We start from the raw sequence: 17,381 nt of genomic DNA, 5'->3' as shown, positions 1-17,381 counted from the left end.
GAAATATTATATGTATTTGGTGCAGTAAGGGTTAAAATCCTGAGTTAGTATGTTGCAGTCATGTTTGTAAAAATCCTAGTTTGAAAGATAGCTAGGTCTTTTGGAGCCAGAGGTGCAATTAAAACATCATAAAAGTCTGGGCTAATGGACATAATTTTGTATTAAAAGGGTTACCTGGGGAGTAGATAATTATAGACATTAGGCGGGATTCTCTATCCATGGGATGAGAATGTGTTCCACGATGGGACGAGAATCGGGCATCAGGGCAAGATCGGATCAGGGCCGGCGTTGATCTGAATACCATGCTCCCACCATTTACTGATGACATAATGAGTTCCACACCGCACGCCAGTGGGAGCATGGAAATAAATGCAAATCGGTTGTAATGACCTATTTGCATTTATTTAGTGGACCCGGCGTCCTATTCTCCACACACCCGTGATTCTCCGGACTCCGTGGGCGAGGCTCACTTGTCGTCTCTATAATTGTGAACCTGAAGTGGTGGACCTCACGGTGGGCCAAGAGGGAACTGTTGTCTCCTTGGCCCACCATGACAGGGTCACGATTGCAATGACCATCTGAGGCCATTCCCCCCTTCACCACAATCAGCCTTGATCGTCTCCCGCACCACACAGCAGCTCCCAACCCCTAGATTGCCTGGGTGCCCCTCCGCTCCAAGTATGGGGGTGACCCTAATCACCCCCACTAAGGACCCCTGGTTTGGGGGGACCCCCCACAGGGACCCTTGTAATCAGGGACACCCACAGGGACCACTGTAAGAGGGGAACTACCCACAGGGACCTTCTGCCTAAAGGAACCCCCTCCACAGACCCCCCCAACATACAGACCCCACACACAGACCCCCCCCCCACACACATGCACACAGATCCCCTCCACAAGATCCTCTGCCACAAAGAGCCCCCTATCTGCTGCTTTGATCCATTCATCTCCCTTCATGCTTCAGTGGCCTAAGTGGTGAAACCCCAATGTTTGTAAACATCAAAGAAATGTAAGTTGCCCTCAGTGCATTCAAGCCTGTGATTTCACTGCACTGATCTTTATTTGTAAGGCTGAGAGATTACGACCTCAACAACCTTCTATGACTACACACTTCTTCCCTCTCTCTCCCTCATGTCCCCATTCCTTCATCTCTCCATTTCCAAGCTATGCTATCTCCTGATGAAAACAAAAAACACAAACCCAGGGCCAAGAAGTGAAAAATATTCAGGAAAATATTGGGACATATGCCAATTCTGGATGAGCCCTAACCCCGAGCCGTTTCCTTGCATCAGGGGTCATTTGGTACATTTTGAGTGTTCTTGATTGGATTCTCACCATGAGTGCAATACTGATTGATCCCAAGGGGGCTGAGTGGGAAGACCACAACAAAGCACACGTGCAAAAATAATTGACTGCCAGTAGTCAACACCAAGCTATCTACTTAACAAATGTCAATGAAAAGAGGAGCCGGAAAAGGAGTCGAACGCAGCACCAGAGAGGCAGAAAAGGAAGTTTAAGGTCCAACATCCTTTCGTCAAGATTGAGTTGTTGATTTCAATTGTTGATTTTTGGTTCGAATTGGAGGGAGAGACCAGTAAAAGGGCAATTCTGGATTAACTCAACATCCACTCAGCCATTTTCCAATGACTAAAGCCACCTTCCATATGAAAACCCTGGGAACAGGTGGCATTGGGGGTAGACAAGCGGGGATTCCTCAAGAGAACAAATACTTCCACCACTTCCAGGTGGCAGAGAGAAGGAGCAGTGGGCAACAGTTCCACAGGGTACAAATGAGGGTCCAAGTTCACTTAGGATGGTGAGGCTGTGATAATATTGGCTGGAATCTGAGGCTGGCAGATCTCCAGTACCAGTAGCACCATTGGGAGCATGCCAATACCTCTGGTATTGACAGATAATGATCATCACTGCAGCCCTGGAAGAATGCTAGATGAGGTGGGAATACTGGGACCAGTCAGAGAGGTGAGGTGGAGAATGGGAATATGAAGCGTAGGTGGGAGTCTTACCACATAGGCAGTCCTTGCTGTTGCGGGTCTCTCTGTTGGATACATTGGATCCATCCTGACAAGCCACAGAGTTGGCATGACGGGTTTCTCACTTGGCATGACTCCACCCACCACTGGTATAATACTAGCGGAGCGGAAGGAGGTCCTAAAGTGGCTCTTAAATGGTCTTTAAGTGGTCAGTTAAAGGCCTCAATTTGCATCTAAACAGGAAGGCATAGCCTCATTATGCATTCTTGACTGAGAGCTCAGGTTCCATTAGACTGCTGAAACAACTGAGCCCCAGGGAAAAATTGCTTGATTTAGAGTTCTGGCTCTCTGATCTGTGCTGTTGATTGCACAATGCTTATTTACATAAGATAAAGAATATAGGTTGTATTAGGTTGCCATGGGATGTGGGGGGTGGGAGTGCTGTGGCGGGGCGGGGAATGTAGGTGGAGATTGAGTTACAGTTTCTGACCTAACCTTATACCAGGTTCCCTTAATCTGAACTATGATTCATGACATTCCTGAGGTGCCTTAAACCACAACTCACCTCTGCGCATTCCCAATGAAGTTTTTCTATGTGATTGTTGCTTTCTTCAATGAGCCACCTCCAGCTTGGTTAGTCACAAGCCAGGGACTCGCACGAGTCAGTGGGGATGTTTGATGATTTCAGCGATACCTTGAGGACATCCCTGACATTTCCACTATCCTCCTGGGAGTCTCAGAATCAGATTCAAACTAACATTTTCACCCCTCCACAGAGCTTCCCCAAATCCGTGAAAATCCACCCGAATAGCACAACTGGGAGGCGTATTTGAAGTTTTAGAGGAACTGTACAAACCTCCAAACACTCCATCGACTCAACCCTTCAGCCACCTGCCCCACAAGTGGCAGAGTTTGCAGAGCGATGGCTGGGCTTACCAGCCACCACAGGACTCATCAAACTGGAATGAGAGGACGTTGTCCTCGATTCGAAGGGCTGCCTAAGAAGGCCCAATAGCTAAATATCAGGCCCTGAATTGACACTATGAAACACAAGTTCATTTTCCTTTCCTCTTTAGGCATGCAAACTGTCGAGATGGGGTTCCTGGGAATGGGAAATCTAGCCGATTCTTCTTCCCATAGCCCAGGCTTCAAGGAGAGGGTTTCAGCAGCACAACAGTTGGCTGAGCTGAGATTCTCTTTGAGCTCAATTTAAATATCAATTTAAGTTTGAACGCAGTCATCATCATAATAATAATCTTTATTATTGTCACAAGTAGGCTTACTGCAATGAAGCTACTGTGAAAAGCCACTAGTCGCCACATGTTCGGGTACACAAAAGGAAAATGCAAATTACCAATGTCCAATTGGTCTGACAGGGGGAGAACGTGCAGACTCCGCACAGACAGTGACCCAAGCCAGGAATCAAACCTGGGACCCTGGCACTGTGAAGCCATAGGGCTAACCACTATCCCACCGTGCTGCCCATAAATCTGTCCATAACTCATGCAGCTTTATTCACAAGGCAGCTGAAGTACCTTGCCAAATATTTCCGCTTTAAATTTGTGTTCTGCATGGTGAATGTGTTTCCACTCCCCTCCCCACTTCTGCCAATCAACTTATTTTACTTCCTCTCACACAATGTTTTGCAGCAGTATCGCCAAGAAATGCTAGACAATTGCCGTATACTCACTCCATACTCAGCAGTGTTTGCTCCTCTCTTTCCAAGGAGGCAAAAACTACCTTTGAAAATATAGATTTTAGCAAGCTGCTGGATACCCATCACCGATCAACAAAAAACAAGAGGTGATTAAATTTTGGGGTCCCAGGTATCCTGTGGTTTTACTAAACTAACAGCCTCACTAAAAACAATGGAGTTAGGAGCAGGAGTAGACCTTTCTGCTCCTCCAGCCTGCTCTGCTATTCAATAAGATCATGGCTGATCAGTTTGTGTTTCGAGTTGCACATTCCCATCTCCCCTGATACCCTTTGATTCCCTTGCCTAACAAGAATCTATCCACCTCTGCCTTAAAAATACTCAATAATCCCTGCTCCACCGTCTTCTGAGGCAGAGAGTTCCAAAGCCGCACAACCCCAGAGAAAACAATTCACATCATCTTTGTCCGAAAAGGGCAACCCCTAATTTTAAAACAGTGCCCTCTAGTTCTGGACTCACCCACAAGAGGAAACATCCTTTCCACGTCCACCCTGTCAACATCATTCAGAATCTTATACACTTCAATCCAATCACCCCTCACTCTTCTAAACTCCAGTTGAAGCAAGCCAACCTTTTCTCATACGACAACCTGCTCATTCTTTTCAATAATATTTATTGTCACAAGTAGGCTTACATTAACAATGCAATGAAGTTACTGTGAAAAGCCCCTAGTCGCCACATTACGGTGCCTATTCGGATACACGGCGGGAAAATTCACAGTATCCAAATTACCTAACAGCACTTCTTTTGGGCATTGTGGGAGGAAACTGGAGCACCCGGAGGAAACCCACGCAGACACGGAGAACATGCAGACTCCGCACAGACAGTGACCCAAGACGGGAATTGAACCTGGGACCCTGGCCCTTTAAGACCCTTGGATCAGGAGCAGAAGACTTGTCATCCCGCTGCTCCATCAGTTTTCTCAGTACCACTTCCCTAGTGATTGTTCACCGATTTCCCCTCCCTCTTCCACTTCCTGATTTACAGCTATTACGGGAATTTTTCTTGCATCCTTTATACATAAAGCAGAAGCAAAATATTTGTTCATTTCATCTGACATTTCTTTATTAGCTGCTGTTAACTCCCCATTCTCACTCTCCAGAGGACCAACATTCACTTTATTTACTCTCTTCCTGTTTAGATACCTGTAGGAACCTGTTAATGGGTAGAATCTTACCAATAAATGGCAGTGTCAATCCTAGCGAGTGAATCCATCGGCGGGATTTCTCACAGAATTGTATGCCGCTGAAAAAAAAGTTGTTCTTCCCAAGAGAATCGCGCCACACTCTTGGCGTCCTCCCGCTGATTTGCTCATCACAGGGAAGGTCCATTTAAACACACCCGACACGGCCCAGCATTTGTTCCAGATCCTTGAGAGCAGATGGCAGCACGAAAACCAGCCCTGCATTTCACGGAGGGAGCCCTGACTATACTCCTGGATGGGGTGCAGCAGGGATAGAAAGACATATACCTGCAGTCTGGGTGGTGGCCCACCAGCAGGGCCACCAGTCCTGCCTGGGAGGCAATAGCTGCCTTGGTAAGTGCCAGCTATCTCCAGAAGAGGACGGGGCAGCAGTGCAGGAAGATGAATGACCTGCGTCGCACGGCAGGGTACGTCTCCAACCTCCAGACTCTGAATGCAACCCTCACCCACCCCTCGTACCTCCAAGGTGATCTCTTAGCCAGCCACCTCGCAAATTGTCCACAGGTGCCAAGGCCCTTTTCTCAACAATATTCCCCCCACCCCGGGGGGCCCTGGACACTGCTGAGCCCTCGCCAATGATGTGCCCCTGGGTCCGGTCATCCTCCAGCTGATGGAACAGCAAAGACAGAGTCACGTGAATCAGGGCCAGAATCCTGGCAGTATGGCCGCACAGTGGTTAGCATTGTAGCTTCAAAGCGCCAGAGTCCCAAATCAAATCCCAGGTTTGATTTGTGGCTTGGGTCACTGTCTGTGCGGAGTCTGCATGTTCTCCTCGTGTCAGCGTGGGTTTCCTCCTGGTGCTTGGTTTCCTCCCATAAGTCCCGAAAGGGGTGCTGTTAGGTGAATTGATATTCTGAATTCTCCCTCCGTGTACCTGAACAGGTGCTGGAATGTGGCGACTAGGGGCTTTTCACAGTAATTTCATCACAGTGTTAATGTAAGTCTACTTGTGACAATAATAAAGATTATTAAATTATTATTAGCTCTCCTCGGACTGCAAGGCCGATTGGAGGAGTCCAATCACCTCCTGCCTGAGGAGATGGTGCTGTCACTCTGACTCAGCGAGGCCAGCATTGTGAGGGTGGCATCCGTAGTGGAGACCTTGCTGAGTGCTTAATTTGCCTATTTTTTTAATTGACCATATTAACTAGCGTTGCTGCTTTCAATGATTTGTGTATTTGTCCTGCCAGAGCCATTTCCTCTTTTCGATTCTTATTTTCTAACTTGCTCATTTTTCTTGCCAAAATGTAAGGTCTTACATTTCAATATGTTTGTGGTATTATCATAACTGTAAGAACTGCAAAGGTTAATGAAGTGTCAAGAGTAGCCACTAGAGGGAGCTACAGTTACAACTATATAAGGCAATGATGCTAAGCCTTGTGGGAGAGTGTGTGCAGGAGTTAGCTAGAGAGAGTCAGAAATACAGATAGTGTAAGAGAAAGCAGATCATAGTGTATATCAGTAGTGAGATTAGCTGTAGATGAATGTTATTAATCAACTGTGTATTCTTTAGGAGTACATGTCAAATCCAAGTTAGTAGTGTTAATAAATCCATAGCTTTGTTTAAGTTCAAGCTATTCTGTGGTCTTTGTGAACACTACGCCAACCATCCTGAAACAAGCAACACAAAGAACAACACAAAGAACACCACAATGTTGTGATTCATTTGTTCGTTATATACCCACACTGCAGGTTTGTGAACATGTTCTTGCAATTTGTTGCAATATTGACTATCCTTCCTGTTTTCATGTCACCTTGGAAATTATGTTTTTGATCCCAATATCTTCAGCATTCATATAAATTGTGGACAACAGTGATCCTAATTCTGATTCTTGTGGAATACTATTCCCACCTTCTGCCACTCTGCCATCTTTCTTCTCTGATTTGTGTCTTGAAGCCAGCAAGCAAGCTATTCTGCTGCTTGTCCCCTGCCTCCTCAAAGCATTATTGTTATCTTGCTGAAAAAAAAGGACGTTTTTGTTGAAGCCTAGGCCTTTCATTTGGCATTCTTGTAAATTATCCTGACCAGTGGGAGACTAAAAGGCATGACACAAAAAATATATTTTTTCAGCAATACTGAAGTTCTGCACTACCAAAAGATTATTATTAGTCTATTGTATGGTACCTTATCAAAGACCTTTTGAAAATCTGAATATATTTCATCTACTGTGTTACCCCTGTCCATAATCTCTGTTACCTCTGCAGAATATTTAGTAAGGTCGGCCAGGCAAAATGACCCCCATTGAAATCCATGCTGACTATTCATTATTATATTTTAGCTTTTTAGATGTTCTATTCTTTACCTTCGTACGGATTCCATTATTTTACTGAACACCCAATGTTAAGCTGACTGGTCCTTAGTTTCCTGAACGCGTTCAATCTTCCTTCTTAAATAGCAATATAATGTGACCTTTCCACCAGACTTCTAGCTCTACGCTTTTCCTGAACAAATTTTTAAAGATGTGCATAAATGCCCCTGCTTAGCTTTTCAGAGATTATTTTAAAATAAGGGCGGTGCAATCCCTCCAGACCAATGGTTTTGTCCGCTTTAAGTTTGATAAATTAATTTATTATTTTGCCTCTTTATTTTAAATGCAGTTAGCTAATTTCTAATCTCATCATAGATCATTGAATTTACAGTGCAGAAGGAGGCCATTCGGCCCATCGAGTCTGCACTGGCTCTTGGAAAGAGCATCCTACCCAAGGTCCACACCTCCACCCTATCCCCATAACCCAGTAACCCCACCCAACACTGAGGGCAATTTTGGACACTAAGGGTAATTTAGCATGGCCAATCCACCTAACCTGCACATCTTTGGACTGTGGGAGGAAACCGGAGCACCCGGAGGAAACCCACGCACACACGGGGAGAACGTGCAGACTCCGCACAGACAGTGAACCAAGCTGGGAATTGAACCTGGGACCCTGGAGCTGTGAAGCAATTGTGCTAACCACAATGCTACCGTGCTGCCCATCATCCGATGGCATGTTCACCTGTCCTGTCTCCCGGGTTTAATATTACATCTATCACATCTCTTTCAGCTGGAGATTTTCTTTAACCAGTCGGCTGTTATAATACCGAACATCAAGCGCCGATATTGTAATTCTCTTTGGGAACAGAAGGAAATTTCATTCACTTGTGACAACTCTGCACCGGATATAAGGTTCAGTCAGCAAGTTTCACGCTGTTCATGGAGGAGCGTTTAATGCCAGAGTCAACTGCAGTGAGATAAGAAGCACTACTGAAGCACCAATTTTTTTGCTCATTCAGTGTTTGAATAGCACTAAAATGTCCTCAATTTCCTGAGCAGAGCTCTCAGTTCAGTGAAGTACAGAGATGGAATTCTACAGATTAATTTCAATTTGAGCATATTTTTAATACTTTTCAAGATGCTGGCAGGGGGTTTGTGCGGGAGCGGAGGAATGTGAGGAAGGAAGCTGAATTAATAATTTTTTTATTAAAATAACATGTCAAACCATGACATTCTTTTCAAAATGAAGAGAGGAAGGGAATGCTGATAACACCAAATCTATTTTTGTTCCCGTTTTTATGTGAATATTGACCTGTGAATTTAATATTTTTGGTAATGTTTGCAAATTTAGGAACTATAATTTCTAAATTATAGGGGGCAGCACGGTAGCATTGTGGATAGCACAATTGCTTCACAGCTCCAGGGTCCCAGGTTCGATTCCGGCTTGGGTCACTGTCTGTGCGGAGTCTGCACATCCTCCCCGTGTGTGCGTGGGTTTCCTCCGGGTGCTCCGGTTTCCTCCCACAGTCCAAAGATGTGCAGGTTAGGTGGATTAGCCATGCTAAATTGCCCTTAGTATCCAAAATTGCCCTCAGTGTTGGGTGGGGTTACTGGGTTATGGGGATCGGGTGGAGGTGTTGACCTTGGGTAGGGTGCTCTTTCCAAGAGCCGTGCAGTCTCGATGGGCCGAATGGCCTCCTTCTGCACTGTAAATTCTATGTTAATCTGTGTTAAAACTTCATTAATAAGTGAAAATGTTAACTAAATTAGGGAGTTTGTAAAACATTTACTTCGATGATTTGTCAGAACATAAAGATTGACAGAGAATGACTAAAATATTAATCAGGAGAAAGAAATTGGAGTATACGAGGAAGAGAAATATTGGGACAACTTTGGAGCCGCTTCTCTTTGCCCCCGTGAGAAACACGGCATGGGCTCAAAATCCAGAGGGAATCAAAAAACGTGGTTCTCTCCAGCATGATTGGCTTTTGGAATTTCTCCCCTCGCCCTCTCCAGCGGAGTAGTGCAAATCTTGCCAGGCGAACCCAAGAACCTCGGGCGGGATTCACCGCAATCGGCGCGATGTCCGCCAACCGGCGCCAAAAACGGCGCGAATCAGTCCGGCATCGCGACGCCCCAAAGGTGTGAAAATCTCCGCATCTTGGGGGGCCGAGCCCTCACCTTGAGGGGCTAGGCCCACGCCGGACTGATTTCCGCCCTGCCGGCTGGCGGGAAAGGCCTTTGGTGCCCCGCCAGCTGGCGCAGAAATGACTTTGCCGTGCGGCGCATACGCGGGAGCGTCAGCGGCCGCTCACAGCATCCACGCGCAAGCGCAGGGGAGGGGGTCTCTTCCGCCTCCACCATAGTGAAGACCATGGCGAAGGCGGAAGGAAAAGAGTGCCCCCACGGCACAGGACGCCCGAGGATCGGTGGGCCCCGATCGCGGGCCAGGCCACCCCCCGGGGCCAGATCGCCCCGCGCCCCCCCCCAGGACCCCGGAGCCTGCCCGTGCCGCTGTGTCCCGCCATACCAAAGGTGGTTCAACCCACGCCGGCTGGCGTGGGTTGACAGCGGCGGGACTTCGACCCATTGCGGACCGGAGAATCGCCGGGGGATTTCCGTCGACCGGCGCAGCGCGATTCCCGCCCCCGCCGAATATCCGGTGGCGGAGAATTCGGGACACGGCGGGGGCGGGTTTCACACCAGCCCCCGGCGATTCTCCGACCCCCCACCGGGTCGGAGAATCGCCGGGGGCTGGTGTGAAACCCGCCCCCGCCGTGTCCCGAATTCTCCGCCACCGGATATCGCGTCCCTCATTTTAACACATTTGCATGGTCATTAGCGAGCACTTACTCCAGATCTTCACTGCTCAGGCAATATTCACCGGGCACGGGTGTGACTGCCCACCAGTGTCATTTACAACAGACCTACAAGAATGTGAACATGGCAACTTCACCCCCAAAGGGGGAAACCGGAGGCGAGCGCTCAGGCAGCCGTGGTCCCCAGGTTCATCACTGATCATGGTGCACCAGAGAAGATGTGGGGGAAACACTCGGGACCGGGGCTGGGGATCAGTCTGTCAATCTCGGGGGGGGGAAGGGTTGCTAGCAAGCCTTACCTTCCTTTCAATTCGGGACACCTTTTGCTTTCGGGGGGTCTGCCATGCAAGGCTTCGCTTCCTGTGTCCTCTTGCTGGGCTTGAGACCAAAACTGAAGGAGTGCCCGTCCTTAGTGGAAGCTGGAAAATAGGTGGCAGAAGGTGAATACTGAGGGTCAGTACTGTGAGGTAACTGGGTGGGGTCCCATGAGAAGAGAGAAGATAAGATGCAAGGGCAGAGTCCACACCTCAAGGATGGCTTTCATCCCTGCCTCATGAGTAATGAAGACCCTCTCACTTGGGGAAGCACAGCTGAACTGTGTGTAGACTCCCCCACACTCTCAGGCACAACTCTGAGGGCCAAGAGATTGAGTTCCATTCAATGCCAATTGCTCTTGTCCAGGAAGTTTGTCTCTCAGGAATAGTGCTCAGGGCTGTGAAATGGGAGAATGTGGGTGCCCTGTAGATGTGTGCTCGTCATGCTCATTGCAGGATTTTTTCTCATCAGCTGGGCCATGTCTGTCATAAGAGGCATTGAATTAATTGGAATGCAGTTTCACATTGGCAACTCAACAGTGCCAATGAGATATGCAAAGGAAAGAGAATGGCCACTGATTTGAGTCCAAAATCAGCTGTGGTGAGTGCTGGTCTCCGCTGCTGTTTCGAGCTGCTGCTGTGGAGCTGCTGCTTGGGTTTGCTGCTGTTTGGAGATGCAGCATCTATTAGGCTGTCTGTCATTTTGCCTGGGGGAAAGGCTGGTGTGTGTGTAGGAGAGGGCTGTCACTATTTTCAACTGTTTCACCACTGGTAAAGAAGATACCTCCCTTTTCTCTGGGCCTGGGCAGTTTCTGCCATCGAGGAGTATACTGCAGTGAGTTGGAGAGAGAGAGAGAGGCAATACTGGCGGTGAGGCCCTGGGATTGGAGGCTGCCTGCATTAACAGCACCTTAAAACCTGCAACAGAGGGAGGATTGAGAAACTATGCCTTATTCCAACAACTAAAGAGGCCTCAGGCCTAAGTCCTGGAAGCCTCATAGTCTGCAGGAGATGGAGGGGCAGGAGGACTGAGCAACAACTGCAAGGACAGGAAGGTTGGTGCTTTATATATCGATTGTGCTAAAACAAGGGTGGGAGATGGAACAAACAACTGTCATGGACTTTCTGCTGGGCCCCTCCTGCGCTGAAAACCTTGTCCTCCCACCCACCAACTGCATGAGAAGAGAGGAAGGTTTGTGCCATATTTATTGATCGTACTAAGACAGGGGTGGGGGGTAGAACACACAACCATTGTGGTGACGTTGAGGGACCTGGCCGGGTCCTTCGACTTGGTGACATCTCCATCTTGATTCCAGTGTTTCGTGAGGCCTGGGGTCAGAGTTTATTGGGGGGAAGGCAGGATAATGGGGATGAGAGACATATCAGCCATGATTGATTGTCGGAGAAGACTCAATGGGACGAATGGCCTAATTCTGCTCCTATGTCTTATGGTCTTATGGAGTCAGGGAGTCCAGAATCAACCTCCTTTACATTTAAAGGCTGTACCTGCCCCACATTCTGGCAGCTTCTATGCAGCAGGTGCCGTGCTCAGACCACCATATTGTGTGGGCGAGGCTTGCTCCTTCTCGCGCTCAGAAGCGGTCCGCATACTGACACTTTAACAACCTGCTGCTGGAGGGTGAGCGGTTCCTGGGCTCGCTTCTGGGCCGGATGGAGAATGAAGCGGGGAGACTTCTCCTCCTTGAGACTATGGTGGGATGTGGACAAGACTTACGTCCCTGCTTTCTGTCAAGAACATGCGAGGGGGGTTGACAAGGAGGCGGAAGTCCAAGGTTGAGGAGTTGGAGAAGGAGATGCTTGACCTGGAGTCACGTCTCGGTCAGCAAAAGGACCTTGCTGTACCTGAAACGGGTCCCGCAGCCGTACGTGAGGTTGCTGCAGTGGATGCCCGCTCCATGGCTCACATCGTGACCTCCATGGTTGTGTTACAAGGATGATATCAGAAATGCCAAGGTATAGCTATCAGGAAATGATGACCAGGTTGGGTTTCTCTTCTCTTCAAAAAAAACATACTGGGGTGTGACCTGACACAGGTCTTTAAAACTCTGACAGGGTCGGATTGCGTAGACACAAATATTGGCAGAACGGTGGCACAGTGGTTAGCACTGCTGCCTCTCAGCGCCAGGGCCTCTGGCTCAATTCCGGCCTCGGGTGACTGTGTGGAGTTCATACTTTCTTCCCGTGTCTGTGTGGGTTTCCAGAATTGAGGCCAGTTCCCTGTGAGACAGCAGTTCTAACCACTGTGCTATGATGCCGCCCATATATTTGTCATCCATTTGTCTCGAAATGTAAACTCCAAACGGACTGCCAGGTACTAAACTGCTCTGACTTAACTGGATATCAGCTGTCATGTGTCAGTGGATATATAACCATGGCTGGTATTTTACACTTCCCTTGGGAGTGGGCGAACATATGAGAGGGGCATAAAATCCGGTAGGAAAGGTGGCCCGTCTTGCCAATCGCTTATCACCTCTGCTGTAATTTTACCAGCATTGAGTTAGTTATCAAGTGAACTTGCTGCCCTTTGGGGCGAGCTGAGGTGATTAAGTGGTCAATTAATGCCCACATGGGCCCATACCATGATGGCAGCGCATCGGGACCATAGTCTCAGAGGCAGAGAGAGAATGATCCTGGCAGAAAGGACACCACTGTATTATGATCCAGCCCTGCCCTCCTGATCACGGCCCATTTGTTGGTTCCAGTTGGAGGTGATTGGACAGTCTAATTTCAATTGTGACCACAGTGAACTTGCCATAACGGACTCAGCCATAATATGTGATGAAATGTTTAGTTCATCTGAATTAAATGTACATCACAAAACAGTTAGGAATGCTTCAAAAACTGTTGTTTTCATAATCCCTCAGTTAATAATGGTCCCATTGCTGTACTAGCTGGGTACCAAAGGGTGAATAAAATCTTGGAAGGGACAGCAAAACTTGATTTGGGCTATAGAAAATACTGGGGCCGAAGAAATGGGGCTGGATTCTCAGTTTTTGGGATTACGTCCCCACGCCGTCGTACAAATTGTGGACTTTCACTCCAGTAAAGTGAAAGGGCCACATATTCCGAGCCCTGCAGGGGGCTAGCAGGGACCCGGCGTAAAACTAACAGCTTTTGCTGCAGATACGGACCCCCGCACTTCCGGATTGGAGGCCACGCATGCACTACGGCGGCCTCCAGCGGCCGCACTGATCGCCATGGTGGACTCAGACCGCGGAGCTGGACAATAAAAATAGACCCCCTCGATTGGCCACGCACCCGACCCTGACCGCCCGTCCAAACATAGCCCGGCCATGTATACAGTCCCCCCTGCCCTTCGATTGGCCCGCCCCCGACCAGGGCGGCTGGGAACTGAGTCCGCAGCCACCAGGCTAGTTTCCCGACCAGCAGGACCATGAGTGGTCCACGTCGGAACTTCGGCTGGTCGGGGGCAGAGAATAATTGTGCGGGCCGCCAGCAATGGCTGCAGGTAGGTGCTATGCGGCGCGACGTACTCTCCGAGTACGCCGCTTTTCAGGACCCGCAAAACCGGCGCCGATCCCAATTCCTTGCAGGGAAATGGATTCTCCGCCCCGGCACCGGCTGTGATTTCGACGTCGTTGTGCGGAGAATCCAGCCCAAGATGTCTTGGGGGAAGATTTCTGCAAACCATCAAGCTCCTTTCGATAAGTTACTTTGAGCTTTTAACATTTTGAAACTTTCCATGTTGTCAGTACTGACACCTTCCTCCAGGGGGTCCTGCATAGGATCAGCAATACGAAGGGTGAATGGGAATAAATTGGACCTGGATGTCAACCTTCCACATCCATGTTGGTATTAGCATGGGGCATGTTGGGAAGTAGTGACCAGGCTTTTTCGCAGCCCAGGGGAGAGGAAACCAGTTGGGGTGGCACAATGGCACAGTGGGGCTGTGTGGATAGGGCAGGAGATTGGGCCTAAGTGGGGTGCTCTTTCAGAGGGTCAGTGCAGACTTAATGGGCTGAATAGCCTCCTTCTGCACTGTAAGGTTCTATGATTCTAAGTTGAAGAAGGGAGCCAGCGGTAGACTGTCCATTCTACAAACTGACTGGTAGATGATTCATTGACCGCAATGGAAATGAATGGAATGGGAAGTGGACAGGTGTTACACATTTTGCAGCACTGCCAGAGGTGAATTTATGTTCTATTATTTTCTGGCTTAGTTACTTTTCTGTGAGGAAGAAAGATCACAGAAAACTCCTAAGAACACGCTCATCTGCCATTCCTTCAGTTTAATTGGTCTTCACAGGCCCTAATATTTGTTGGGCAGTACTGGACTCCCAGAATGCCTTGATACACTGAAATTTGCATACCACCACAACCGGTCCACAGCAGACGCTATCTCCCTGGCCCTACACTCATCTCTGGAGCACCTCGACAACAAGGACTCCTACGTCAGGATTCTATTCATTGACTACAGCTCCGCCTTCAACACCATCATCCCAGCTAAGCTCATATCAAAACTCCAAAACTTTGGACTTGGCACATCCTTCTGCAACTGGATCCTTGACTTCCTGACCCAAAGACCACAATCAGTAAGGATAAACAACAACCCCCCCTCCTCCGTGGTAGTCCTCAATACCAGGATCTCGCAAGGCAACGTACTTAGCTCCTACTACTCTTTATACACACATAACTGTGTGCCAAAATTTGACTCCAACTCCATCTACAAGTTTGCTGATGACACGACTGTAGTGGGTCAGATCTCAAACAGTGATGAGTCCGAGTACAGGAGGGTGACAGTGAACCTAGTGGCATGGTGCAACGACAACAATCTCATTACAAACAACCTAATTGGCAGGTACAGGATGCACAGAATCTAGTTCAACCCACGTGCACTTCATACAAAAACAGAAAATGCTGGACAATCTCAGCAGGTCTGACAGAATCTGCGGAGAGAGAACAGTGCTAACATTTCGAGTCTGGAATTTTGGTTAAGTAGGGAAGTTGCTCAAAGTTGCAGAGGATCTCAAAAACTATAACAGCAGCAATTTGCTATTATAAGAGTGTTTTTAACAAATATTCCAAGGTAAATATTCCTGGAGGTGCCATGACTTTTGTGATTAAATAAGCTGTCATATTGGGCTGTACATTACTGGGCACCTCTATGGTGCAGCCTGACCTCATTGGGTGCATTGGCCAGTCCAGAATAACTACAAATAATGTTCATATCCCTTTAGCTCAATGGCAAAACACTACAGTACCTTGCCCTTGCCAAGTGCAGCTGTGAACCAACACATGGATGTGCACGGTCGCCAATGCCATCTTAGGGCATGGTACGTGAAGAGAGAAAGATCACTACGCTATCTTTTTTTTTAAATTTAAGAGGACCCAAGTAATTTTTTTCCAATTAAGGGACAATTTAGCCTGGCCAATCCACCTGCCCTGCACATCTTTGGGTTGTGGGGGCGAAACCCACGCAAACACGGGGAGAATGTGCAAACTCAACACGGACAGTGACTCAGAGCCGGGATCGAACCTGGGACCTCAGTGTCGTGAGCCAGCACTGCTATCCACTGCGCCACCGTGCTGCCATCTTCTTTTTTTAATGCAGGTCCATGGATGATTCCCGGGCTCAAAAAAACGACCAATATATGAACTGCCTCTCTGGACAGCAGGTTCAACAATAACAACAACTTGATGCTTTGTGGTTCTGTTAATGTCATAAAATGTCCTAAAGAACTTCACGGGGAGAAGCGCAGCGGTGATTTCGCACAAATTATGATAAAGAAGGAAAAATTAGTGCATGAGATCAGCTTTAAAGAAAGTCTGAAAGGAGATGAGCAAAGTAGAAAGAGAATTTTAATGAATTTTTGTCCCTTGCCCGAACAGTATGCCTTAACCCCAGTACTCGCACAGCATCTTAGTTTGCAGCAGTCTGGTATTTTCGTGTCCAACAACATTCTACTGACTTTGTTTCATGAGATCGCCAATGTGTTAAGGGAAGTTTTGAACTATCTAAGAACTGAGTTGAGGGTGCCAAAATAATTTCTCATCCGTCACTGCAAAAATCAACTTCCGTGAACATTTGTGTACTACTAACGAAAGGTTGACCTTCCATGAAGTATTTGTGTTAGCATTTTCAATGGGCAATGAGTGCAGATCAGAAAGAATTGTCCCCACCTACTGCATGTTCTTGATGACTCTGAACAAGCAACCAGAATCTCATGCAACAATAATACAGTTCCTAACTCTCTCTGTTACTTTGACGCTATTTTTCCTGAACCAAAGTCACAAAAGATTTTTCGAGGTGCTATTTACACAAGTGCACACCGTTCCACTTGAAGTCTTCACTCATCATTGCACCTGGATGTGTAACAGAGCTCTCTGAAATCCAAACAACTAAAGAACGGTTGCAGTAGTCGCCTCCTGGATCTAACAGCTTGCCAGATCTGCTAAATCCACCCGCTGGGGTGATGCATTTCTTATTGATGTCTTCCAAGGGCCAGATTTACTGCCTGGAGCTGCTGCCAGAAAAATTAAACTACTTTTGTCTCCACAGCACCAGCACAATAAACAATTAGGTATGTAATGATATCTGGTATACCATCTTTGTATATATGAATTATCATGTAGAATAGTGTGTAATTACAGCATCCAACCACCAGATGTAGTAAGAGCACATCTCGGGTGTCACACAGCGGTCCACGTGATCTTGGGAGTGAATTAGTAGAGAGGGTTGGAGACAGTCATGTTTTTCAGTAGCTCTGTGTGTTGTAATTATTTAATCTCATACTCAGCTTTTTCGGCATACTTAAGAATTCACAATTTATAGTGTAGTGTAAATAAATTAGCTTTGACTTAGTACAAAGTCTGCATGTTCTTTGGAGCAACACTACAACCTTAATAATAATTTAAACAACAAAAGAACATCACATGGTACCAGGACTTGGATGTCAGAAAGAAGGGAGTATTAGGATCCAGCAATTCGACAGAAAATATCAAAGAAAACGTGCGAAAATCCAAAGACCGACTGCGAAGAAAATATCATACCTCATGGCAGATAAAAGATGGAAGGCTTGAAGATTCCACAATACCTGCACACATC

The sequence above is a fragment of the Scyliorhinus torazame genome, chromosome 1 (genome assembly GCF_047496885.1).
Source record: "Scyliorhinus torazame isolate Kashiwa2021f chromosome 1, sScyTor2.1, whole genome shotgun sequence".
NCBI classification, from domain to species: domain Eukaryota; kingdom Metazoa; phylum Chordata; class Chondrichthyes; order Carcharhiniformes; family Scyliorhinidae; genus Scyliorhinus; species Scyliorhinus torazame.
The sequence above is the reverse complement of the archived record's forward strand: the minus strand, read 5'-3'. Positions refer to the sequence as shown.